At 35.5% G+C, this 27,608-nt stretch overlaps 1 pseudogene; it reads right to left on the bottom strand.

The window, feature by feature from the left end:
• Window positions 1-6,019: 6,019 nt before the first annotated feature.
• LOC148582042 (uncharacterized) lies at window positions 6,020-7,266 on the bottom strand (annotated as a pseudogene).
• Window positions 7,267-27,608: the final 20,342 nt, after the last annotated feature.

Here is a 27,608-nt window from a genome sequence, read left to right on the forward strand (position 1 = left end):
TGGCCCATCCAGTCTAATTTTGGGCCAAATTTTTTGAAATTTGTGTCAAAATTCTCGTTTGAAGAGCTTTACCCTATTTTAATATTAGATTTATATTTTTAATTTTCCTAATTATAATTTAATTTATTGACTAATTATTTGCTAATTTTGCGGGGTTTACAAAATCAAGCTTGAAAACTCTTTCTCTCAATTCTCATGATTATGGATTTGGATTTGATATGTGACGTTGAATGAATCCTATCTAGATCTTGAAGAATTGTGTGGTGATAAAGTCAAAAGAAATTGAGCTACCAAGGAATTAGAATTCAACTACTTATGATTTGCCAAGAGATCAATGATTGCATGATTGAAGTGGAGATGAGAATTATTGATCTTGGGGACTCAACACCTCTATACCTCATTGTTCTTCCCATCATTATCTTCTTATCTTGCTCTAGAATTGTCTTTAATTGATGCATTTACGTTGATTCTTTTTCTTGCACTTTACTATTGCTTTTATTCACCTTAATTCTTGCCATTTACATTCCAGTTATTTACGTTCTTGCAATTTAAATTCTAGTCATTTACATTCAAGTCATTTATTGCTTTCATTTACTTTTTTTATCAAGTCATTTAAATTTCATCCTATATTACCAATTGTTCATCATCCAAATTTGAATCGTCTAACTAGAATAATAAGTTGATCATTGCTTACTTAATCCATTAATCCTCATGAGAACGATAACCCACTCACCGTGGTATTATTTGATGCGATTCCGTGCAATTGTCGATGAGTTAAGCACATAAATAAAAAACTTCATGCTATCAAGATTTCTACAATGTTACTGGAGATTAATTGTAATTAACAAACTACCGGTTGATTGATTACCTAGATTAGATACTTTTTCTTTTTTTTTTGTTCTAGTTATTTATTTGCTTTTATTTCTTTCTTTTCTTTTGTTAGTTTATGTTATTGTCTCACTGAGAACTTTCTTAACGGTGACATGGGGAATCCCATTTTTTTGTATCTTGGTGATTGTGTTTTTACAAAGTAATAAGGAATGATGGAGTTTGCATCACCCTTTGAGCAAGCAAATTATATGGGATACTTTTCACTACCACAAAATGATTCATGTTTCCATGAATGGATGAACTATCTTGATTGTGGTTAGGAATGTCAAGAACAAGGAATGATGGAGTTTGAGCAAGTAAACCATATGGGATACTTCTCAGGGCCACAAAGTGATTCATATTTCCATGAATAGAGCAACTATCCAAATTGTGGTTGGGAAAGTCAAGACTAAAGAAATTTTAGTATTCATATCCTATCCATCAAAAGTCATCATCTCTTGATCGTGCCATGGAAAAACTATAGCAGACAATGGATACATTTATACAAATTTTTCTAACATCACCTCCTGATTATTCATATAAAAAACTTTCACCACTTGAGCTTGCCTTAGCACAACTCTTTCAAAATCCACAAAATTCCTTTCAAAATCCATAAAATCCACTTCACACTCCACAAAACTCCTTTTAAAATATACAAAATTTATTTCACTACCCATAAAACTCCTTTCATATCCCCCAAAATAACCTCAAGACAGCACCTACACATCCACAAAACCCTTCTAAACGTTCATCTTTTGAGTTGGCCTTAGAACAAATTTATCAAGCTACTACTTCATTTACCCAAACTGCCAACAATTTCTTTCAAGAGTCCATAACAAATATTAAAAACCAAGAGACTCAAGAAAAAATCTAGAAGTGCAAATGAGCCAAATGGTATAACATCTTGCTGAGAGACCTACCAATCTTTTCCCTAGCGATGCAATTCTCAACTCAAGGGAAGAATGCAAGGCCATAAGCTTGAAGATTGGAAGGGTGCTTAGTAAGAAGAATGAAAATCAAACTGAGGCTACAAAGAAAAAGTTAGAAGTGCAAAAGCAAGACCAAGAGGCCCCTGTACCAAGTAAAATTTCAATGAACAAGGAGATAATTGGGAAATATAAGCCTTAGGATTCCATATCTTCAAAGGCTACAAGAGGTGATAGAGAAACATGCAAATTTCTTTCCAAGAAAAACAATGCAAAATCCTACAAAAGAATGTGAGAGAATCAATTGAAGGAGTCCATACTCTAGTGCATAAGAGAACTCTCCACCCTCACACATAGAAGAAGGGGAAGATGCACAAACAAAGGAGGAAGCCATGCACACTCCATGCTACGTTCCAATAATTAAGGAGGATGCCATGCAAGTTTCTTTAACTCTATGCATGCAATCCCCTAGGAAGGAAAATTTGAATGCACCACCCACATTTGAATTAAAGCCTCTTCCTCCAACCTTGGTCTTGGTGAATTAGAGAGATGCATGGGGGTTAATGTTTGGTGGGTATCCTTTTTCTCCTCATATCCATTGAAGTCATTTCTCTTAACCAGCTAGAAGAAGAGAAAGAGGATACAAATTTAGCAAGAACCACAATCTTTTGGTAACTCATTTTTTGACTCTTTTCTTTTAGTGCTCAATTAATCTTGATGTGCATTGCATGGAATAAGTTTGGTGTAAGAGTATTAATTGATAAGAGATGTGCAAGCCTTATTAAAAGTCGGATTTATAAGAGAGATCAAGTATCCTTTGTGGCTGTCTAATGTGGTCGTTATAAAAAAGTAGAACGGAAAATGGAGGATGTGTATTGATTACACTAACCTCAGCAAAGCCTGCCCAAGGATCCATACATTCTCCCCAATATTGACGCCCTGGTTGACTTGGCTTCAGAGTATAAGTATTGACGGAGAAAAATCGTCGGTTAGGAATTTTCACAAAATAATTTCGTTGAAGTATAGATCCAAACCAACAATCAACCCTCAATCAAAGTTTGATTTTATTTATCACTTAAGTCAAACCAATAAAAATCAAGAGTATTTAAACCTTGGGTCGTCTCTCAAAGGAATTGTAGGAAATTATGCATATTATTGGTTATGAGAATTTTGGGGATTTTTAATATGATGAACAAGAAAGCAAAGCTAACAACCAAGATAATATAAGTGCTAAAATATACTCATGGCAAGGATTAAGAGTCAAGGTTTCCTATCATAGATCATTGACCACAACATGGTAATTACAAAGGGTTAATTCCACTTAGTCATCCTCTAGCATCGAAGAGTTAAGTCAAGTGAACATAATTGGTCCTAAAACTAACTAGCAACCCTAAATTACCAATCACACTAGACATCAATGATATCAAGGAACCTAAGTCCTCAATCACAGGCCAAGAGTATAAAAATCTACTCTAAAATCCAACCAAGCATTTTATCAAATACTTGAAAGGCATAAAAATAAAAGCATAGTAAAATTGCAATAATAACAAAATCTAAAGCTACCAAATGCAAGATAACAATAGTAACAACTCAATTAAACATCAATAAACAAATAAATATCAAACTGCACTAATAGAAATCAAAATCAACAAGAGTTCATAAACATAAAAGTGACCAAATAAAAGAAATAACATATAGAACTAAGAGAGTAAAGATGTAATAACAAGAAATTGCAAGAAAAACTAAATTAAAGCAAGATCAAAACCTAAATCTATCCTAATTCTAGAGAAAAGAGAAAGCTTCTCTCTCTAGAATACATCCTAAAACATGATTCTAACTAAACCTAATTGCTCCCCTCTTGATCCTTCTTGAATTTGGCCTCAAATACTTCAGAAATGAGTTAAATTGGACTTGAGAAGGTCCAGAAACTACCAGCCATGTTTTTCTTAAGTGAGTCACATGATTGCATTCGTGTGTACGCATGCCTGACAATGCGTACGCATGATTGTAAAAAATACAATCGTGTGTACACATCAATTCTTGTGCGTATGCATGGCTATAAAAATTGCAATTGTGCGTACGCATGGCTGTAAAATACTCCAAACTTCATTTTTTCATGAATTCTTCACTTTTGCATGCTTTCTCCTCACTCCTTCAATCTTTACTTGTCTTGTAAACCTGAAATCACTTCATCAAACACATCAAGATATCGAATAGAATTAAAGTGAATTAAAATTAGCAAATTAAGGGCCTAAAAAGAATGTTTTCAATCTTAAGTACAATTTAAGAAGAATTCACAAAACCATGCTATTTTAGTGAATAAGTGTAAGAAAAGTTGATGAAATCCACCAAATTCAATACAAAATAAACCATAAAATTGTGGTTTATCAACTTCCTCACACTTAAACCAAACATGTCCTCATGATTAACATCAAGAAAAATACAAGAAAGGGGTATCAACATTTATGCAATGCAACTAAACTACCTAAATGCAATCTATCTAAATGCATGCAACTATTCTAGTTAACACTAGCTATCTATCTATATATAAGTTTAGTCAAAATAAATCAAATTCCAAGAAAACATATATACACAATCAAGGACCAAAACAATCATAACCAAACCAAATTCACAATTGAATTGAGTCATCCAAAAGAATTTACAAACTTGCAAGATGATCATGGTCATATATGGAAGTAAGGAATCGAGCAATTGAACCCTCACCGGATGTGTATATGCACTCTAGTCGCTCAAGTGTTTAGGGTCAATCCACTCAATCCTCTTCTAATCATGCTTTCTAAAATTTGTTCTTCATCTAATCAATCAACAAATATTTAATGTACATATGCAAATATCATGAGGACTTTTCAAGGTTGTAATGGAGCTAAGGTAAAGGTAAGGATGCATATAGTCAAGTGAGCTTGAAATTTGAATCTTTGATGAACTTAAACTCTCACCTAACACATATAACAACCCATACAATTCAATTGCAAACTTAACTACCCATTCTTCACTTTTTTTCACACACTCATGCATTCTTTTCAATTTACATCCCATATGCATTATTCTTATTACTTTTCTTTGGGGAATTTTGTCCCCTTCTTATTGCTTTCTTTTTCTCTTTTTTTTATTCTTTTTTTTATACCAAAAACATAATATATATATATACACACCAAAACTCCAATGCATATGGTTTTCATACTAATACATGTACCCAAATTTCCAAGATTTTTTAACAAGAATAAAACACTCAATTTTATCTACCAATGTTTTCCAGATTTCCCCACATTTAAAATTACACAATTTCATTAACTTAAACTAATCAAAGATTTAAATTAGGGACATTATTGTTTTTCTCCTTATAGCTAGTGATGTGCTTAATCAAGAACAAAAGAGAAATTAATAGGCTCAAAGTGGTAAACAATGGTAAATAAAATGGTAGGCTATTTGGGTTAAGTGAGCTATAATGAAGTGATGGCCTCAATCACATAAATACAAAAACATATATTAAACAATGGACATATAGAATTAAACAAACCAAAGATTACAATCATAGAGAAAAGAGCAACACACAAGAATAAAATAAGTGGTTAAATGATGTAACCACACAATTAGGCTAAAAAACTCATAGGTTAGGTGTTCTTTGCTCAAAAACCATATTTCACAATGTATAAATCTTGCAAGTTTCCATGAAGAATTTCAACTCAAATCAATTTGAATTTCAATTCCCTATATAAAAGGAAGTTTCTTGAAAATTTTATTAAATTGACTAACACTTATTCTATATATGTATATATGATGTGATTAGATGGAAAAAGTAAAAAATCCTAAATTCATTTCCTAATTTCAATCAAACCAAAACATCAAGTGTATAGGAAATCAACTAGGTGCAATTATCACATCATCCAAATCACAATCATAACTAAAGGCTAAAAGGTATATGTACAAGTCAAAATTAAAAGAAAATGTAAAAATATGCATCACTACAATATAATACTAGGTTATGTACAAGTAAAGTTAAAAGGTGCAATAAACTAAGAAAGTGCAATAAATTAAGTAAAAAGTTTTCAAAATGATAAAATATGTAAAAAGTAACTAAAAAGCATAATAACAAAAACCAAAACTAAAAGTGTTCAAAAATGAAAATTGTCACCCAAAATACACTGCTGAAGTCGGACAACCTCCCCACACTTAAAAGGTAGCACCGTCCTCGGTGCTCAGAATTAGGCGGAGTGGAGGGAGTCGTCACTAGCATCACCTCCACCATCAGCTGGTGGGTCCCGGGCCTCCTCATGATCAGAATTCTCTGATGGAGTATCCGACTCAGGTGGGATGTTAGTGCCGCCGGAGATCATGATCCTTCTCAAGTGCTCATAGCGACATTTGGAGCGGCGCTCTGAATGAGCTATGTCCTCGGTCAACCGGTGGATCAGGTGGTAGAATGGCTGTATGAATAATGGTGGTGCTATTGAGTCTGAAGGTGCTAAAGCTGAAGGAGCTGAGGCTGAAGGTCCTGCCTCTATAGAAGGTGTTGGCTGTTGTCTGCCTCGTCGTCTAGGTGTAGGCTCAAGTCCAGGCCAGTCGCCATGTGGAATTACCCTTTTGTGGTGGGAGACTATTGGACTCTCATCTGTGGCCATTCAGATAACCTCAGTCTCTGTGGCTAGCTGAGTAATCATGCATGGAAAGACGAGGTTGCCAATATAGTGAGCCCACCCCATATATCGTATGATATGCCTTGGAAGGTACAATGGTTTATCTTCCAGGACACACCAGACCATGATCGTCATATCAGAAGTAATCTTAGTCTCATGGGTGCTCGGCATCACATAATTGGACAGAATCTGCTGCCAAATACGAGCCTCATCGGTCAAAGAGCGAATAGAGATCCCCTAGGGAGTCGTCTTATCAGATCCAAATATCTACAAACTCCTAGGTTTGGCAATCACAGCCAACACTCTATCCCAGTCAAAAGTCTTCATCTTCCTTTCACTTTCTGCCTCTTCATATGCATCTTTTCCACTCGGTCTAGGCAAAAAGTGAAAGGTCTGCTCAATGACCTCTTCAGTAATCAGAATATTCTTGCCTCTTAGGTGAACTGGACCGAGGGCCCCAATGTAGTAGTTTGCGTAAAATTCCCAGACCCACAATGCATTCACCGTTGGAAGTTCCCGACCTAGGAACCTCTAACCCCGTTGAGCAATCCTATCATCGATGTACACGCTTAGCTCATCCGGGATTTGGAGTTTCCTTTCGACATGCAAGTTCCTCTTTAGAAACTTTCAAACTTCTGCTCTGAATATAGGCTGCTAAACTTATACGTGTCAATGGGAGGTGTATTCTGATCAACTCTATCTCTCCCACTGATACGTCTCTCATAAAATGCAACATCTAATGTCTCAGTGGACTGTGAAGTCTGTTTCCTCTTTTCGGACCCTGTGGCTTTATCCTTGCCCTTTCTGTCATCCATCTAAAAAAACACGAAGGAAATGGGGATCTGAACATGATATAAAGACACAGAAAGCAAGAATATATAATAAACAGGCAAGAAGCAAAAAACTAAATCACAAAACAGCATATATATGAAGTGAACAGAAATATAAAACTGAATGGAAGCATGCATGAAATTCAAGGTAAAAGTAAATAACATCAATTTCCAAAGCAATCAAACACATAAGAGCCACTTGACTTGCTTGTTTATCAAAGATAAAGAGAAGAAAGAAGCATTGTTGCTATGCACATATAAAAAGAAAATAGTTAGTTGAAGTATAAGCTGGATGTATAAGCCAGACCAGGAAAAGACTTCTTTTATCACTCCCAAAGCAAACTATTGTTATGTAGTAATGCCTTTCAAACTGAAGAATGTTGGAGCCATATACCAACGATTAATGAATAAGGTGTTTTCATCTCACCTTGGAAAATTAATAGAGGTATATGTGAACGATATGCTCGTCATGATCCAAGATGACCTCACTCTTTTGACTGACCTATCTAAGGTGTTCTCCATAATAAGGAAGCATGGGATGAGGTTAAATCCTTCAAAATGCACCTTTGCAGTAGAGGTAGGAAAGTTATTAGGCTTTATGCTCACTGAAAGAGGTTTTGAGGCTAACCCAGATAAGTGTACAGCAATATTGGAGATAAAAAGCCTGACTTGTCTCAAGGAAGTCCAACAATTAAATTGGAGGTTGGTTGCGTTGTCTAGGTTCCTAGCAGGATCAGCCCTGAAGTCTTTACCCTTGTTCTCAATCCTTAAAAAAGGAACCAATTTGAATGGACTCGGGAATGTGAACAAGCCTTCTAAAACTTTAAAATATTCCTAAGTCAACCACCAATCCTTACCTGACTGTTCCAAGAGAGGAGCTTGTCCTTTATCTAGCAATAGCAAGTCATGATATAACCTCAGCCTTGGTCCGATAAGAGTCTACTTTATAAGAAAAGCCTTATAGGGGACAGAACTAAACTATCAAAAGATAGAAAATTTTGTATATGCCCTTATCATCACTTCCAGAAGACCCCGACCTTACTTCCAGACCCACACTATTAAGGTCCGAATTAATCAATCTATAAAGAATATTCTACAGAAGACAGACATTACAGGAACGATGCTATCAACCTTAAGATATCCGAGTTCAACTTAAGATATGAAACTCAGACAGCCATTAAATCCCAATATTTGGCAGACTTTGTGGCTGAATATACTGATGAAGCCCAGAGAGATCCATCAACTTGGAATTTGTATGTAGATAGATCGTCTAACAAAGCCGAAAGTAGAGCTGGAGTTATCTTGAAAAATAAAGAGGGAACTCGGATAGAGCTATCATTAAGGCTTGAGTTTCCTACTTTTGATAATCAAGCAAAATATGAAGCCTTGCTTGTTGGCTTGAAGCTAGCTAAAAAATTTGGGATAGAAAGATTGATAGTGTTTAGTGATTCTCAAGTGATCACCTGCCAAGCTAACTGCGTGAGCATCTTTTCTATCTTTTCCTAGTGAATTTGCATTTGAATTATTAAGTTTAATCAAAATTTAATTACTTTTAGCCACTATGAATGCTACTTTGAGTTTTTTGCAATTTCTATTTATTTCAGGTAGCATTCGGATGGATTTGACGGAGTTTTGTAGCAGAAAAGGAAGAAAGCGAATGATGCTGTCAACCCCGGCTTCCTTGCACTCAAACAGGAATAACTTGAGCTATAGAGATCCAATTGACATGATTCCAGTGGTATTGGAAATCTAACTTCTAGAGATTTCCAACGATGTATAATAGTATATCCTTTTTCTTCATTTCATTCGGCCTCAACGGCGCCAAACTTGGGATTCTCCAAGTTTGGCGCCACACACTCACCATTCTCCATGAAGCACACGGACATGTTGAAGCAAAACTTGAGAAACCTTAAGTTTGGCGCCAACTAAAGGAATTTGGAGAATGCATACTGGCTTGCTGAAGCCAAACTTGAGATACCTCAAGTTTGGCGCCAACAAAGGAAGACTTCAAGGACTCCACACAGCCTCAACGGCGCCAAACTTGGATTCTCCAAGTTTGGTGCCAACCTTTGCAAATCAGGTGGTCCCCTATTCATCCAAGGGTTTGCAGGAGATATATTTAATTAATTTTAATTAAAATTTATTTTATTTTAAAATAGGAAAAGATATTAGTTAGTTTTAGGAAATATATTTTTACATTAATTAGGATTAGATATAAAAGGGAAAAGAATCAGTCCTTCGGGCTAATCAAATCTCTTCTCTTCTCTTCTTCCTCATTTCGCACTTTACAGTTTTTAAAAATCCTAGTTTTCTCTCTAAACCATGAGCAGCTAAACCTCCACTATTAAGGTTAGGAGCTCTTTCTATTGTATGGATTGATATTATTATTTTTCTATTTTAATTCATGTATTGATTTCAATTTCAAGAATTGTTTTCGTTCTTTATCTTATGAATTTGGGTGGAATGGAAGTATGACCCTTGTTCTAATTGAGTTCTTGTATAATTTGGAAAAGCTCTTTACTTAAACAATAGCTTGAAAATAATTTCTCCTAAATTTCTAATTATCTGGACTTAACGGGATACGTGACATGTAATCCTCTTATATTTGGGTAATTAGGATTTTTGTGGCACATAAACTAAAATTGAACTTCACCCTCTAATTAGAATTAAGTAACCAAGGAATTGGCAGTTGATGAAAGTTAGAGGAGACTAAAAAGGTCTAAGGAATTAAGGTTTAGTCACATATAGTTTGCCATGAATTGAATCTTGCATGATTAAAATAGTTAGTAAGAAAAGTCAATCAAGAAGATAGATATCTCTGAAACCTTAACTGTTTCTCCATATATACTTCACAACTTGTTTACTGCTTGCCTTTCTGATTCTCTGAATTACTGCTTGATGTATTTGAACTCTCAACACTCTTTTCTGTTTGTCTGACTAAGCCAATCAATCAATCATTGTTGCTTGATCCATCAATCCTCGTGGGATCGACCCTCATTCACTTGAGGTACTACTTGGTACGACCTAGTGCACTTGCCGATTAGTTTGTGGGTTATAAATTCTGCACCACTAATGGCACTTATCAAGCTAAAGATCCAGCATGAAGAAGTACCTCAAAGAAGCACAAGAACAATTAGCACAGTTCTCGAAAAAGGAGGTCTGACGTATAGCTTAGGAATCCAATGCCCGAACAAATGCCCTCTCTAAGTTAGCCAGCTCCAAGCCAGGGGGCAACAATAGAAGCCTGATCTATGAAACTCTCCACACACCATCATTATCAAAGGGAGAAGATAAGTTAGATACAATGACCATATCCAACCAAAGCCTAGGGTGGATGACTCCCATAATCGAATATTTTAAATTTGATATCATCGGGGAATATGAAAAGGATGCAAGAAGGCTCATAAGGGAATTACAAAACTATACCGTGGTCCACAATGTTCTCTACAAAAGAGGAGTATCTACACCTCTATTGAAGTGTGTCCCGACCTCTAACACTAAAGAGGTCTTGGAAGAAGTTCATAATGACATATGTGAAAATCACTTAGGAGCACGATCACTAGCTAAGAAAGTGATCTGAGCCGGCTTCTTTTGGCCGACTTTGCAAAGGAAAGCGGCCGAGTTTGTTAAAAAATGACCACCTTGTTAGAAGTATGCCAACTTTCATGTAGCATCTTTAGAGGAGCTTATCAGCATCACCTCACCTTGGCCATTCGCAAAATGGGGCCTCGACCTCCTCGGTCCATTTTCACAAGCTCCAAGACAAGTAAAGTATTTCATAGTAGGTATTGATTATTTTACTAAGTGGATTAAGCGGAACCATTAGCGACCATGACAGCTCAACGAAGTAAAAAATTTCTTTATAAGAACATTGTCACAAGGTTTGGAGTCTCATACTCTATCACCACATACAATGGAACTCAGTTCACTATACAACCTGTAGGAACTCAGTGGCCAGCCTTAAGATCAAGCACCAATTCACATCGGTAGAATACTCTCAGGCCAATGGATAAGTTAAAGCTGCAAATAAGGAAATATTGGCCGGGCTAAAATTCCGAATACAAGATGCAAAGGGAGCATGGGCAGAAGAGCTTCCTCTAGTCTTATGGGCATATCGGACAACTCCTCACTCAACAATAAGGGAATCACTTTTTCGATTTCCTTATGGCGTAGAAGCCATGATTCATGTAGAAATTGCTGAGAAATCTCCAAGAGTTAGATTCTATGATGAGGTGATCAACGTTCGAGCACAAAAAGAAGAACTTGACCTCCTACCAGAAGTTCGACAACAAGCTCAGATAAAAGAAGAAGCACTGAAACAAAGGATAGTCCTAAGGTACAACCAGAAAGTCATTAAGCAAAGCTTCACCACAAATAACCTTATACTGATCCAAAATGATATCAAAGTTTAGAGGTCGGGCGAAGGGAAGCTGACTGCCAATTGGAAGGGACCCTACAAGGTTGTCAAAGTTTTAGGGAAAGGTTACTATAAGGTGTCTGACTTAAAGGGGAACGAGCTCCCGAGGTCGTGGCACGTGTGTAACCTAAAGAGGTATTACAGTTAGAAAAGCGTACCTTGCTCCCTGGTGTACTCTTTTTTTCGACTTCATCATTTTTTTTCCGTAAAGGGTTTTTCCTAAAGGGGGTTTCAACGAGCTATTACAGCGAGGGCTAAGGGTTATAAAAAAAATTCCTTAGTAGCAAACAAATTCATGTAAATCCTTTTTCTCTTATTACAAATTAAGTACTTTTTTTTCTACCAGCTTTGCCATTTCAAATGCATTATTAATTCAAGCTCGAAAAATCGTGAAAATTATTGCCCGACCTACATGGTTGGCTAGATGAAGCGACGAGGTACAAATTAGTGTAAGAAGTTACGTAAGCAGTTCGTGGACCAACCTCAAAGTATGTTACACTGAAAACAAAATGTAAAAGTAACTTGGTAAAAGTACGATTACTCGAAGTCGGAACTCTAACATCTAAGGGAAAATAATATTTACGAAAGGTCCAGAAAGGACCGATCTACTTCACCGATGTCTTTTCTAACTTAGCAAAAAATAGCATCAAAAGTTGTTGCAAAAATAAAAATTTGTGTTCAACTAAACAGCTGTACCGACTAAAGAAATATGTTTCAAACGACACAGTCATTTATCCCAAAAAACCATTATTAAAATAGTGGATGAAGGTTTTTAACAAATTATTTTTAACAAAATATTAAAATAAAAGTTGTTCAAAAATTAACTATTACAAAAGTTAAAGTGTTCATAAAAGACCCACAATTCAGGCCATCCAAAATTAGAAACTTATAGAGGATGAAGCTGTTCGCCAGTAATAACATCTTCGGGTTGAGCGAAGGAAGTCAGAACGTATTCAGACACTAGCACTGCGGGAATTGGGCGAGTTGGAGAAGGAAGGGGCTCACCACCTAAGGTCTTTGTATTAAGCATAGGAGTATCCTCCTTATCATCTGGAGCAGGAACGATCTTCCCATCCACCACTATATTATCCAGGCTGATGAGGGAGAGGTCTGTCTCAGGAGCAACAACTCTGAACTGAGCCTTCAGATTTGCAACCATCTTGTCCATACCTTCGGCTACAGTCTCCTCAAGCTCCGCATATTTGTCTCGGGCTTTAGTGACCTCATCTACTAAATCGAGTTTTTCTCCAAAGACCTTAGTGTAACTATCCTTGGCTTTCTTCTTCAACCCTTCCGACATGGCTAAAGCGGCCTTTCCCTGCTTGATTTAGCCCGAGCTTTACCAAGGTCGGAGAGCAGAAACTCTCTCTCTTCCTCTGATGAATCCATATTTAATGATAATTTTTTGCTTGAAAAGAGTGGATTTTATCAACTTACCTTGCATTTATTCCTTGAAATTGCATGTTTTTGTGAATTTTTTCCTAATTATGCTTAACTGTGAAAAACATGTTTTTTATGCTTAAAATTTCCAATTTCAATTCACTTTTCTCCCATTCGATGTCTTGATATGTTTGTTTGAGTGATTTAAGGTTTTGAAGGCAAGGATGGCTTGAAAAAGTGGAAGAAAAGTATGCAAAGTGGAAGAATTCAAGAAATGAAGAATTTGCAAAGCTGTCCATCCTAACCTCTTTGTACTGAATTGATCATAACTTGAGCTACAGAGGTCTAAATGAGGCGGTTCTAGTGGCATTAGAAAGCTAACATCCGGGACTTCATAATAATATGTAGATATTTATGGTGGACATTGAGTTGTGCATGCACACTCACCATTTTGTGCGTATGCACACGTCTGAGTGCGTACCTCATTTAATGCAGCACATGATCCGCGATTTCTAGCCCATTTTGGGCCTAATCCAACTCATTTCTGATGTTATTGAACCAAGGATTAAAGGAAAATGAACCAAGTACTCATAGTTTAGGTTTTTATTATGTTTTAGGACAATTCTAGAGAAAGAAGCTCCAACTTCTCTCTAAAATTTAGGGTTTTTTAGTTTAATTTCTTCTTAGATTTAGGTTTTAATTTTGTTTTAGTTTAGTTTTCTTTATATTTACTTGTTCTATCCTCTTAATTCTTTTAGATTTTATTGTTATTTTCTTGTTTTATGCTATTTTAGTATATGAACTCATGTTGAATCTTGGTTTTCTATTAATGCAATTTTGATGTTTTTCATGTTATTGATGCTTACTTGAGTTATCTTCATTGTTTTCTTGAGTTTAGTAGTTATAGCTTTTATTAATTTATGCAATTTATGATGCTTTTCTTTTATGCCTACCATGTGTTTGATAAAATACCTTTTTTAGTTTTAATGTAGTTTTTCACACTCTTGGCTTAGGATTGAAGACTTCGGTGATCTTGAGTCATTGATGTCCAATATTGATTGGTAATTTAGGATTATTAGTTGATTTAGTTTCCACTAACACTATTCTTTCACTAAGTTAATTAGTGAGTTGGCTAGGACTTGTGGATTAAAATTAATTATGCCTATTTGACTTTTCTCAATGTATAGAGGTTGACTAAGTGGGACTAACTCTTCATAATGGCCATGTTTGTGGTCAATGACTAGGATAGGAAACCTTAATTCTCAACCCTTACCAAGACTCTTTTTAGTATTTGGATTTGTCTTTCCCTTGCTTTAGTTGCCTTTAGTTTAATTCCTTGCATGCTCATTTACATTTCTTGCTTATTTCAACCAAAACCTCCAATTTTCTCATAGCCAATAATTGAGCACTTGATTGCAATTCCAACGGAGAACGATCCGGTATTAACACTCCCATTATTTTGGTTTGTATTGTGACAACTTTTTAAACTTTGATTGAGAGTTAATTATTGGTCTAGACTATGCTTGCAACAAAATTCTATTGAGAAATTTTAGATCGGCATTAATCCCCACATCATCCTCTAACTCCTTCATAGACTCCCTCAAGGAGGCCACTTTTGTAACACCCTTACTATCAGAATGTCACGCTTCCAGCTGCGCCACTCTGATAGCGAGAAGTATTATGACGACTTCATATACTTAATAATAAAATAGGAGCCTTTGACTCGAAACCGTATCGCTATTTTCTTTGAGAAACTAGAAATATTTTTTTTCTTGAAAACAAACAAGCATATACATATATACAAAACTTCTTATACAAGTAACTTATAATTATTATATACATACATATCATATAATCACCATTCATATTCCTCTTACAAGAATATAATAATAAAGGCAAGGGAAATATATAACATATGTATACAAACAAAAACAGCATATCTAAGAACTTAGCAAAAACTCTACAAGCTTCTTCGTCTGTCCTGAAAAGAGAAGTCTGTAGGGGTGAGAACATCGTCCTCGCTGGTTCTCAGTAGAGGATTTTTAAGAATTGTCATAAGAAGATAGTTTAAATAAAACTATCTTCAATCGCAGTGATCATCAGTTCATTATCCAAATCTAAAACTCATATTTTTCTTATAAAAATTTCACGCAAAATAATATTCCATACATTTCAAACGCTTACTAAGAAGCCATTTCAACTAAAACTTACCACCGATCTAACTAATCATGGCTTCCGGCCCAAACACAGTCAATTCATGGCCTCTGGCCCAACAAAACCCATCACTGCTATCATCAATCCACCACTAAATACTCAAAACAGAAATCAATCATAAGCACATTTAAAGAACAATTACAGCAAGTATCACAATTAACAGTTAAACATAATTCATCAGATACGCAAACCAAAACACTTAAGCACGTCTAAACAAATCAAACAAATGCAACATGATGTATGTCTGTTCTATGGCCGATGAGCTCACCTATCGGTTATACAGCCAAATCAGACATGTCTGGTAGCTAATCTGGACATTGTCTCTTTGTTGTGCACTAAAATCTCAACACATTAGCTGACCATTAGAGGTAAAGTGCCTTATCACCATTAGAGGTATTATGTGTCCTGTCACCATTAGAGGAATTACGTGTCCTATCACCATTAGAGAAATTATGTGCCCTGTCACCATTAGAGGAAATATGTGTCCTGTCACCATTAGAGGGAATACGTGTCCTGTCACACTTTTCAACATGCAAGCGGGATTTAACAACCATTCTTGTTCATCATGTTCAAATCTCTTTTCTTTATCAAACTAAATTCAAAACATAATTCATTTAATAGGAAATCAAACTCAAAACATGATTCGTTCATCAAAATTCTCCAAATAAAACTTCAAGACAAGTCCCTTGTATTTAGAAAAATAGATCCAGTTTCCATTTCAAAACTCAATTCACTAACAGCATATCAAGAACTTAACATATTCAGAAATAGCCTATTTCCAAAATCATTTTTTGGAAAAACAAGTTAAACCCTCATTTTTTTTTAACCAAAAAACTCAAACTAACTTCAATAACCATTTCAAGTTTAAAATTTTAACTTCAATTACTTTTTGAAAACCACTAAAGAATTTCAAAGCTTTTCCTCAAGGACCCAAAGCCTAAATCTTTTCCTAAAACAACCCAAGCCAAATGAGTCAATCTTATTATTCATTTTCCAATTAAAATACCTTGAATTAAGATTTATTAAATTAAACTCCATGGCAAAGTCTCTAGACTTTAGGGAGTCAACAATCAATTTCATTTTTCTTATTATTCAGTTTAATCCAAATTTATAAAAATTTCGACAGCACCTCCCCTAAAACTCAAACTTTACTGCTCCGTCTTACTCTCGCAACAACATCAACAACTTAAACCGCAACATGCAATCACCGAAACTCGACCCTACTTTACCAACATCTCAGAATTTCTAACAGATTATAACAGAATGCTGATTTCAAAGGTTTCGAAATGAAAATGCTTACCAAGAAGAAGATAGAGGCTCCATCAATGGTTTTCTGGTGGCTAGAGGCGCGACAACCACGACGGCAGCGGCTCAGTGCAGCTCCATCATGTTTCTCTCTCTCTGCGCGAGTTGTCTCCCTCTCAACATGTCACAACAGAAAAGACAAAGCTAACGGTGACACACGGCTCACCGGCGACCTCGATTAGCATCGGTGATGGTCACGGAAGCTCCAGCGATAGTTCCTGCTCCCTTCTCCATCGCGTTCTGCTCCTTAGCGACGGCCCTCCATTGACGGTGATGAAGACCTTGATGATGGCGCATGTAGTTCGGCGACAGCTGGCGATGACAAGTGTGGACAGCGGTGAAATTGGCGTCTCCTTCAACGGCAAGCACCAACGGTGACTGGACTGGGCAGTGACGATCATGGCGGCATTGTCTCTCTCCTCTCTCTTTGCAATGACGACAGCGCTTCCTCTCTCTCCCTCTGCAACAACGATGGCAGTGATGGTGGCAGTGACGCCTACCGGCACCGTTTTCTCCCTCCTTCCCCTTTCCTTTCTTCCCCGTTTTTAATTCCCCCTTTCTTTTCTTTGTTTCTTTGTTTCTTTCTTTTTTTTTTTTTTTCTGATTTGGGTGAGGGAAGGTTAGGTGTAGGGTTTTTGGTAGGTATAAGGATGGTTTTTTAATTTCTAATAAAAATAGGGTAAAATAGTAATAAAAATCAATTTTACTCCAACAATAAATATATATATATAAAAATATCATTTATTCATCTACTTGTAAATTATTTTTCAAATAGTATTGTAATTCAAGAATTAAAGGTAATTAAATTAATTTTATTTTATTCATAAAGTAAGGTTAAAAATCTAAATACTCAAATAAGGCATATAAAATTCTCCTTATCTTTTAATTTCAAAATTTTAAATCATAAAAATAAATTACTCAAATAATATAAAAATCTCTAAAAAAATAATCTTGATTAGATATACTAAATCGTAAATAACTTATTATTTAACTTTCAAAAATCCTAGGTCTTACAACTTCAGCCTGCGAAGTAGCCAAGGAGCTCTGAGTAGCATTAAGGGGAGTCTTCTCTAATTCCCTAGTTAAAGTTGCACAAATGCTGGCTGTCTGGACCTCACTTCGGGCAAGGAGCTAAAGGTGGCTTTAATGACAATATCATCCATACTTATAAAACTATGTGGAAGGATGTGCTTTTCACTCCAAGCAAGGGCATCAAAATTGTGCTCATATATACTCCCCGAATCCGGAGTCTTGCATTTTTTGGGATTCGGTTCGATAGTAGAAGGCGGAGGACAGGATGTTGGCTTGGCCAATCTAGAAGAAAGAGCAGTCGGGTCGGGAATAACCTTCAGAGAGGCCGAGGCGCCTGAGTCTGACTTCGACGGCGAAGCCGTCCGAACTCCGGAGTGTCTTCATGGCAACCAACTTGGAAACCATTCTTTTTGCAACACCAAAGTTGGGATACAATTAATCATCAGTATAATTTTTACAAAACTAGATCTATAAAAGGAAGAGAAAAACTACCTAACTCAGACTGATGTTGGCTCGAATTTCCTAAATACCTTTTTGTATCTAGATATGGAGCTTGGCCCTAGTACTCTTGGAACACCCTTACCATACCCTTCTCAACCTCGTCTAAGTCATCCGAGTTATACTTGACTATCACAGGATTTTCTTCCCAATTCAAAGGGAAAGGGACTCATCCTTATCATTTAGGAAAAAGGTGGGACATTCTCTACAACTCGGATCTTAAAGAAATAATTTTTAAAGTCATGGAATGACTCATCAAAGATTGTGAAAACTTTCCTACTCTGAATGGCACGAAAAGAGAGCCAATTTTGTTTTTTGGAGCTAAAGGGTTTTGTGAGGAAGAAAAGGTAAAAGAAGACCTTAAGAGAAGGTCAGACATCTAATTTCCGACAAAAAAGTTGGTATATTTAAAGAAGCCCCAAGAATTGGGATGCAATTGAGCAGGGACAACATTGCAAAATTTAAGGACCTTGGACTCAAAATCAGAGAAAGGAAAGGTAACACCTAATTTTGTAAAGTAACAATCATACACATATATGAAATAACGTTCCGACCTATCAAGTCAGAGAAAGCAGACCCTCTCTTCAGGGTCAGCAACCATAATTTCATAATTTTTCTTGTCCTCCCGACTTAAACATAACCTATAATGTCTACGAAAGGCTTCGGCATATTCATTATCAATAACGGGAACAGGAGTAAGAACAGATAAATCTACCCAAGTCATGCCAAACGGAATCTAAGAATACATGATGTGAACTACTGAACGAGACATCAAAAATACACCTACAAAGCAACAAACAAAGAAATCGTCACAACGAGAAGTCGGGTCGGTGTAACAATCACAACTTTTAAAGATTTTTTCATACATACACACTACCACTGCATCACCAGATACAAAAATGGCACCATCTTCAGACACGGAAAATGGCACCATTTGGGGATAACATAGCAAGAAAACCCTTCTTTCGACAACAAAGACCACGAAAAAGTACAATTTCAAAACCAAACTATAGCAATATTTCTAGCATATAGTTGCATTCATATACATAGATTGCATTGCATTGCATGAGTCTCATCTTCCCCATTCATTATCTTGATCTCCTTGAGCTTAACATGAGGACATGCTAATGTTTAAGTGTGGGGAGGTTGATAAACCACTATTTTATGGTTATTCTTGTGCTAAATTGGGTGGTTTTTATCAATTCTCCATACGCTTATTCATGTAATTCGCATGTTCTACATTGGCCTTCCTAATTCCGCTCTATGAATGAAAACTTGCTTCCTAAGCCTTTAAATTATCGATCTTTAATTCCCCTTTTTACCATTCGATGTCGTGATCTGTATGTTAAGTGTTTTCAGGCTTTATAGGGCAGGAATGGCTTGGAGGATGGAAAGGAAGTTTGCAAAAATAGAAGGAACACAAGGAACCAAGAAGCTGACCAATGAGGATCGACGCGCATGCACGGCTCACGCGTGCGCGTGACTTAAAGCATTCCACAGCGACACGGACGTGCACCTGACGCATATGCGTGACGCGCATAGAAGACCATCGACGCGTACGCGTGACTGACGCGTACGCATGACGTGCGTAATACTCTACGACTGCAGGATTTACTGGGAGAGATTTTGGGCTGAGTTTTGACCCAATTTTCTGCTCAGAAACACAGACTAGAGCCAGGGTCAGCAGAGACTCAGGACACTCTCTCATTCATTAGTTTTAGTTTTAGTTTTTGGATCGGGAAGAAAAAAGAACGCTACTTCCTCCAGGGTTCTTCATAGTCATATCTTTTCTAGTTTTACATTTTGGATTGGATACTGAGAAGAGCTACTACCTCCGTTGAAGTCTTTATTATTCCAGTTTGTTCTCTATTTCCTTCCTCTTTTATTTGCCATTTACTGTGTTTAGAGCTATGTATGGATATTTCCGATTTTGGGATTTATTAATGCAAAGAGTAATTTTCCATTTAAATTCATTATTTGTTTGCTTGCCTCCAATTACTTTGATTACTATGTCTTCTTTCCACTCCCTTTACATGTATGTGAAGATGACATCCATGTTAATGGAGTAGACTTCCAACTTGACTTGGGAGTTAATTAATAGGAGACCCTTGAGTTGGAATACTCAAAAGTTAATTGGTAATTGGAAGTTGTTGGCTGGCTCTCTAGTCACTAACGCTAATCCTTCCCAAAGGAGAGGATTAGGACTTGTGAATAGAAGTTGGCTCAACTACTTGATTTTTCTTTATTCGATAAAGGTTAACTAAGTAGAAATAACAACATATCACTGATTGATCTTGGGAAAATTCAACAAGGATAGAACTTTCGATTAATCTTCTCCTAGTCAAGGTTTTTTATTTTAATCACATAAAATCTCTCGTTAATTTCCATTGCTTTAATTTGAAATTATTTATTTTTCCACTCTCCAACTCCAAAATTTCTCAGAAAACTCCTAACCAATAATTAGCACTCTCTTAGCAACTCGTTGGGAGATGACCTGGGAATTCTACTCCCAGTATTTTATTCTTAAATTGTGACAACCCTTTTTAAATTGATACGCGGAATTTCCATCGGTTAAGAACTGTACTCGCAACGTGATCTCCACTATAAATTCTTAATCGGCAATTTTCCGCACGTCAGTGGCCTAACACCATCTCTAGTAGAGAACTCATCCCAATCTCTATTTATGGCCTACCTGTCATAAAAAGTAACTCTACATCAGCTTTTGCGTCATAAATAGTAAATAGGAACTCAAAGCATCTCTCTCTTCTCCATTAGGAGGAACTAACTTTAGTTCCTGTTGTGGTCCTATTTAATTAAAATAATTAAAATTAATGTAGTTATTATTTTATTTACAATAATATTATTAAAATTTATAAATTCAAAAATAATTCAATATTAAAAATATTAAGATTAAAAAAATAATTAATAATTTCATATATAATAATAGTACAACAACTATTTAATCGCTAGTATTGCAACATCTAATTTTGTAAGGGTTAAGTATGGTTTTGGTCCCTAAAGTTTTTCGCCAGAATCGAAATCGTCCCTCTTGTAATTTTCGAGTTAAAATCGTTCCTAACGTTTTTTTCGTATTAAAATCGTCCTTTTTAATAAAATAATTTTTTAAAAGACAACAATACCCCCCAACCCCCAACTGCACTACCGTTCATTTTGCCTTCTCTGCCACCACCATTCATTCTGCATTCTCCATCATCGCCACCCCCCTTATTTCCACTATCAGCCATCCAATCATTTTGCATTCTCCACCACCAATGTTCATTATGCATTCTCCACCACCGTCACCGCCCCTATTTCCACTATCAGCCATTTTTTCCACAACAACAATAAAAACAGAATATACATTCAAATTTAAGAATCCATTATCAACAATAACAGAACATTCAAATCAATAATAACATAACATTCAACATTAAAAAAAATTCAAATGAACATAGAAATCAACACAAGCAGAAACATAAGCAGAAGTAGAAAGCAGAAAAAATCAACACAAGCAAAAGACAGAAGCAGAAAGCAAAAACTGAAGCAGAAACAGATGCAAAAGTTCAAGTACAAAACCAAATCAACAAGCAGAAGCACAAATTCAACAGGAAACAGAAGCAGAAGCTCAAGCAAAAGCAACAAGCAGAGGCCAAAGCAAGATCGACGGCTGGGCAGATCGGCGGTGGCAGAAACCCAACTCAGCCTCGGATTCCTCTCTCTCCTTCACACGCCGCCCTCCTCGCGTCGAGCTCCCCTTCCCGGCGACGCACTCCACGGCAGTGGCAGAAGCATGCATGAACGGCGGCGACGTTTTTGGCGGCGACTCGTGGGCGGACCGGCGACGATGTAGGTGTCGCGATGGTGGCGGCGGCTATGGCAGCGGCCTCCTCCCCTCCACCGGTGCTCCCTCTCTCTTTTCAGATCTCCTCTCTTGCTGCTCGTGCTCCGTGGCGAAGGACCCAACAGTGGCGGCGATGGCCTCCTGCGATGGTGGAGACCCACGGTGAAGGCGATGGCCTCCTCCCCTCCCCCCTTTGCGTTTCGTTCCCCCCAACCCCCACCCCCAAAAATGCGTTCCCTCCCCTCCCCCCCACCAAATGTAAAACGCGTGTTTTCTTTTATTTTTTTTATTTTATAATTTTTTTAAAATAGGGGTAGTTTAGAAATAAAATTAAAAATTTTATTAAAAAGGACGATTTTAATACGAAAAAAAAACATTAAGGATGATTTTAAATCCAAAATTACGATGAGGATGGTTTCGATTCTGACACTCAACGTTAGGGACCAAAATAATACTTATCCCATTTTGTAATGTAGTTAGCATCTTAAATTTTATAAATAAAAATAAATAATTCAACCAAAAATTATTTTATAATATATAAAAATTAAATTTATTTTTTCATGTAAATAAATTTAATTAATTATAATTTAATATTAATTTTTTATAATTATTTATATTAATATAAATTATTAATTAAATAAAAATATAATTATTTAATATAATTAATTACTATAATTATTAATAAATTAATTATAATTTAATTATTTAATAAATTATCATATGTGAAATTACAAAATTACTTAATATAAATATATATGTAATGTAATGTAATATATATTTTTTAAAATTTTTTTAATAATTTGCTACATGAAAAAAAATTATTGGCTATTGAAAATCTCTTTTTAGAGGGACTTTTGGTTTCGGTCCTAGTTAAGGGAATTCTCCATCTTTTCATTCTAATGGTCTTTTTTTTCACATATATCAGAATAAAGCCTCCCTTTATTACCATTGGAGTTGCTCTAATAAGTAAGCATGGATATGGTATTAGTCAAATTCTTGGTCTACAATTATTGACTTCAACCAAAACGCATTGAAGCTTCATTATTTTTGAATCCATTTGTCGACAACTATCCACTACCCACTTTGGATTGGTGATGCATACCTCACATTTGATCTCTATCTCTCTCGTAATAAAAAACAGAGTTTGTTTTAATTATTTTGTAAAATTTTGACCAAATAATTTATTATAAAATTTAAGAATACTGTGATAAGTATGACGGATGTGGATGCCTATTTTCTATAAAACTCAAGTTTTTAAGAGAAATTATATTTAATAAGGTTTGACAAAATAACCTTATCTATGTATATAAATAGAGGTTTTGTCTCTGATAAAAAACACAACAATAAGAATATCAAACATTTTTACTCTCTTTTTCGTACTATTCACTCTCTTATATACTTTATTATAATATTATTAAATATATTTCACTCTCTTATATCTATTATATTAATTATATTTATTATATTAATTACTACTAGAGTTATCTAATTATATTTTTATATTTTATATTTATCTCTTCTTTATTTATTTATTAGTTATTTTACAACACGTTATCAGCACGAGACTCTAATCAAATTTTAGGAAGACTCAAGTAACAAATTTTCATTATGTCAAAACTTTCTCATCTTAAATTCAATGCTCTTGATATATCTAGAAACAATTATTTATCATGGAAACTAGATGCTAAAATCCGTCTTGATTTAATGGATCTTTGAGATACCATCAAGGCTGAAAATAATACATCCCAGAAGGATAAAGCCAAAGCCATGATTTTCCTTCGTCGTCATCCTGACGTATGATTGAAAAATAAATATCCCACGTTAAAAGATCCTGTAGATTTGTGGAAAGACCTTGAAGAAAGGTACAATCATCAAAAGACAGTGATACTTCCTCAAACCCAATATGTTAGAGAAAACTTTCTCAAACTTCCATGCCTTGAATGTGCTCCTGCAGCAGCAGTATCGAGAAAAAGAATTTAAAAATATTCTGAGTTAATTTCTTGCCTTATTGTTGTTGAGCGCAACAATGAATTACTTCTAAGGAATCATGAAGCGCGCCCAGCTGGCGCCGCCCCATTTCCTGAAGTAAATGCAGCAAATCATTACCGCAAAAGAGGTAAATGGCAAGATTTTGGTAATAAAAAAAATTATGGAAGGAAGAAGAATTATATTCACAAGAAAGAATCTCACCAGAAGTGAGATAGAGAAAGAAACAATGGGCAAAGTAAACCAATTGAGGATAAATGATTTCCTTGTGGTAGAAAGGGCCAATGGTCACGTATCTGTCGTACCCCAAGGCACCTAGTTGATTTTTATCAAATATCCTTGAAAAATGATGACAAAGAAAAGGAAACAAATTTTGTTTCAAATGATAAAAATTCCACCACTCATTATGATGTATCTAATTTTTTTGAGGATCCTGAAGGAAATATTGGCTATTTGATCAATAATGGAATAGTTTAATATGTGTTTGTTAACTATTTATGTGAATAATTTTACTGTACATGAACTTTTACTCATTTTATTATTATTATTATTATTATTATTATTATTATTATTATTATTATCTTTGAAGAAAATGGCAAGGACATATTGTGAAGATATTTGTCTTGCGGATAGTGCAAGTTCGCACACTATTCTTAGAAGTAATATATATTTTACCCATCTTGTGCCAAAAGAAGAATATGTTAATACTATTATTGGCTCAGGCAATGTGATAGAAGGCTCCATAAGAGCTATAATTTTGTTTCCTGGAGGAACAAAATTTATAATAAATAATGCACTATTATCTACTAAGTCTCTGAGGAACTTATTGAGTTTCAAAGATATTCGCCGAAATGGATATCATATTGAAACAATAAATGAGGGAAATCATGAGTATTTATGTATCACAACTCATGATTTAAATAAAAAGGTTATATTAGAAAAGTTACCCTCACTTTCATCTGGGTTGTATTATACCAAGATTAGTGCAATTGAATCACATGCTATTCTAAACCAGAAGTTTACTAGCCCAAATAAATTTATAATTTGGCACGACCGATTGAGTCATCTGGGAACAACCATGATATGGAGAATTATTGAAAATTCTCATGCACATTCACTAAAGAACCAGAAGATTCTTAAATCTAGTGAATTTTATTGTGCTGCATGTTCTAAAGGGAAGTTAATTTTAAGGCCATCACCAGTAAAGATTGGATTTGAGTCCCCTGAATTCGTAGAAAGGATTCAAGGTGATATATGTGGACCTATTCATCTACCATGTGGATCTTTTAGATATTTTATGGTCCTGATAGACGTATCTTCGAGATGGTCACATGTGTACTTATTGTCTTCTCGCAACCTGGCATTTGCGAGATTACTGGCTCAAATTATTCGATTAAAAGTATAATTTTCAGAAAATCAAATCAAAGCAATTCGTCTTGATAATGCTGGTGAATTTACTTCCCAAGCTTTTGATGCTTATTGTATGGCTAATGGAATAAGTGTTGAACATCCAGTAGCTTATGTTCACTCACAAAATAGGTTAGCAGAATCACTTATTAAACGCCTCCAATTAATTGCTAGACCCTTACTTATGAGAACAAATCTTCCAATCTCAGTTTGGGGCATGCTATTTTACATGCCGCAATACTTATTCGTTTAAGGCCAACGAGTTACCAGCAATTTTCTCCTATGCAATTAGCTTTTGGCCAGCAGCCAAATATTTTCTATTTAAGAATATTTGGATGTGCGATATATGTTTCTATTGCACCACTTAACCACACCAAAATGGGACCTCAAATAAAATTAGGGATATATGTTGGATATGATTATCCCTCTATAGTAAGGTATCTTGAGATACAAACTGGAGATGTATTTAAAGCCCGGTGTGCGAATTGTCATTTTGATTAATCAAAATTTTCAACATTAGGGGGAGAGAATAAGCTTCCTGAAAAGGAACTTAATTGAAATGCATCATCGTTGATGCATTTAGATCTTCGATCAGGGCAATGTGAACTAGAAGTTCAAAATATTATACATTTGCAAAGAATAGCAAATGAATTGCCTAATGTATTTTTCGATACAAAGAGGATAACCAAATCTTATATACCAGCGGAAAATGTCCCAATTCGAATTGATGTCCCAGTCGGACAAATAGCCACTGAAGCAAATTCACGCCAAAAGCGTGGCAGGCCTGTCGGTTCTAAAGACAAAAACCCTCGAAAGAGAAAAGAGGTAAATAACATTCCTGTTGAAAGAGACACAGTAAAGACACCTGTAGTTGTCCAAAATTCTGATATAGTTTTAACGCCAAAAGACATTCAGGTACCTGAAAATTGTGAAAATGACGAGATCTCGATAAATTATGTCTTTACAGGAGAGAAATAGGACCGAAATAAGACAATTTTTAATGAAATATTTGCATATAATGTGGTATTAAATATCATGCATGAGAGTAAGGATCTTGAGCTAAGATCAGTCGAATAATGTCAACAAAGGAATGATTGGCCAAAGTGGGACAAAGTCATGAAGGCTGAATTAGACTCACTTTCAAAACGTGAAGTCTTTGGACCTGTAGTCCGTACACCAGAAGATGTAAAACCTATTGGATATTGATGAGTATTTGTGAGAAAACGAAATGAGAAAAATGAAGTTGTGTGCTACAAAGCCCGACTTGTGGCACAAGGTTTCTCACAAAGGCCCAGTATAGATAATGAAGATACGTATTCCCCTGTAGTGGATGCGATAACATTGCATTATTTGGTCAGTTTATCCGCATATCATAAACTACATATGCATTTAATGGATATTGTAACAGCCTACTTAAAGGGCTCATTAGATCATGATATCTATATGAAAGTCCCTGAAGGACTAAAGATATCTAAACCATCCAATGAATATTCACATGGATTATACTCAGTCAAATTGCAAAGATCTTTATATGGTCTAAAGCAATCTGGACGAATGTGGTATAATCATCTTACTAAATATCTGGCCAAAAACGGATTCAGGAATGATGATATCTGCCCATGTGTTTTCATAAAGAAATCTGCATCGGGATTCATTATAATTACTGTGTACGTTGATGATTTAAATATCATTGGAACTCCTAAAGAGATTCCAACAATTATAAAAACTCTAAAATAAGAGTTTGAGATGAAAGATCTTGGTAGGACTAAATTTTGTTTCGGCCTGCAGATCGAGCATATAAAAAATGGGATCTTCATTCATCAAACAACATATACAGAGAAGATCTTGAAAATATTTTATATGGATAAGTCACATCCCTTGAGTACTCCAATGATCGTAAGATCTTTGGATGTGTAAAAGGATCAATTCCGTCCTAAAGAAGAAAATGAAGATATCATTGGTCCTTAAATACCATATCTTAGTGTCATGGGAGCGCTAATGTATCTTGCTAATAATACACGACCCGATATATCATTTGCTGTGAATTTATTAGCAAGGTATAGTTCTTCTCCAACCAGAAGACATTGGAGTGGAATCAAACAAATCTTTCGATATCTTTATGGAACGGTTGATATGGGATTATTTTATCCATATAGATCCAAGTCACAGCTAGTTGGCTATGCAGATGCTGGATACTTGTCTGATCCACATAAAGGGAGATCTCAAACAGGATATCTATTCACATAT

Source organism: Arachis ipaensis, chromosome B10 (assembly GCF_059453495.1).
Source record: "Arachis ipaensis isolate K30076 ecotype BB chromosome B10, ASM5945349v1, whole genome shotgun sequence".
NCBI classification, from domain to species: Eukaryota; Viridiplantae; Streptophyta; class Magnoliopsida; order Fabales; family Fabaceae; genus Arachis; species Arachis ipaensis.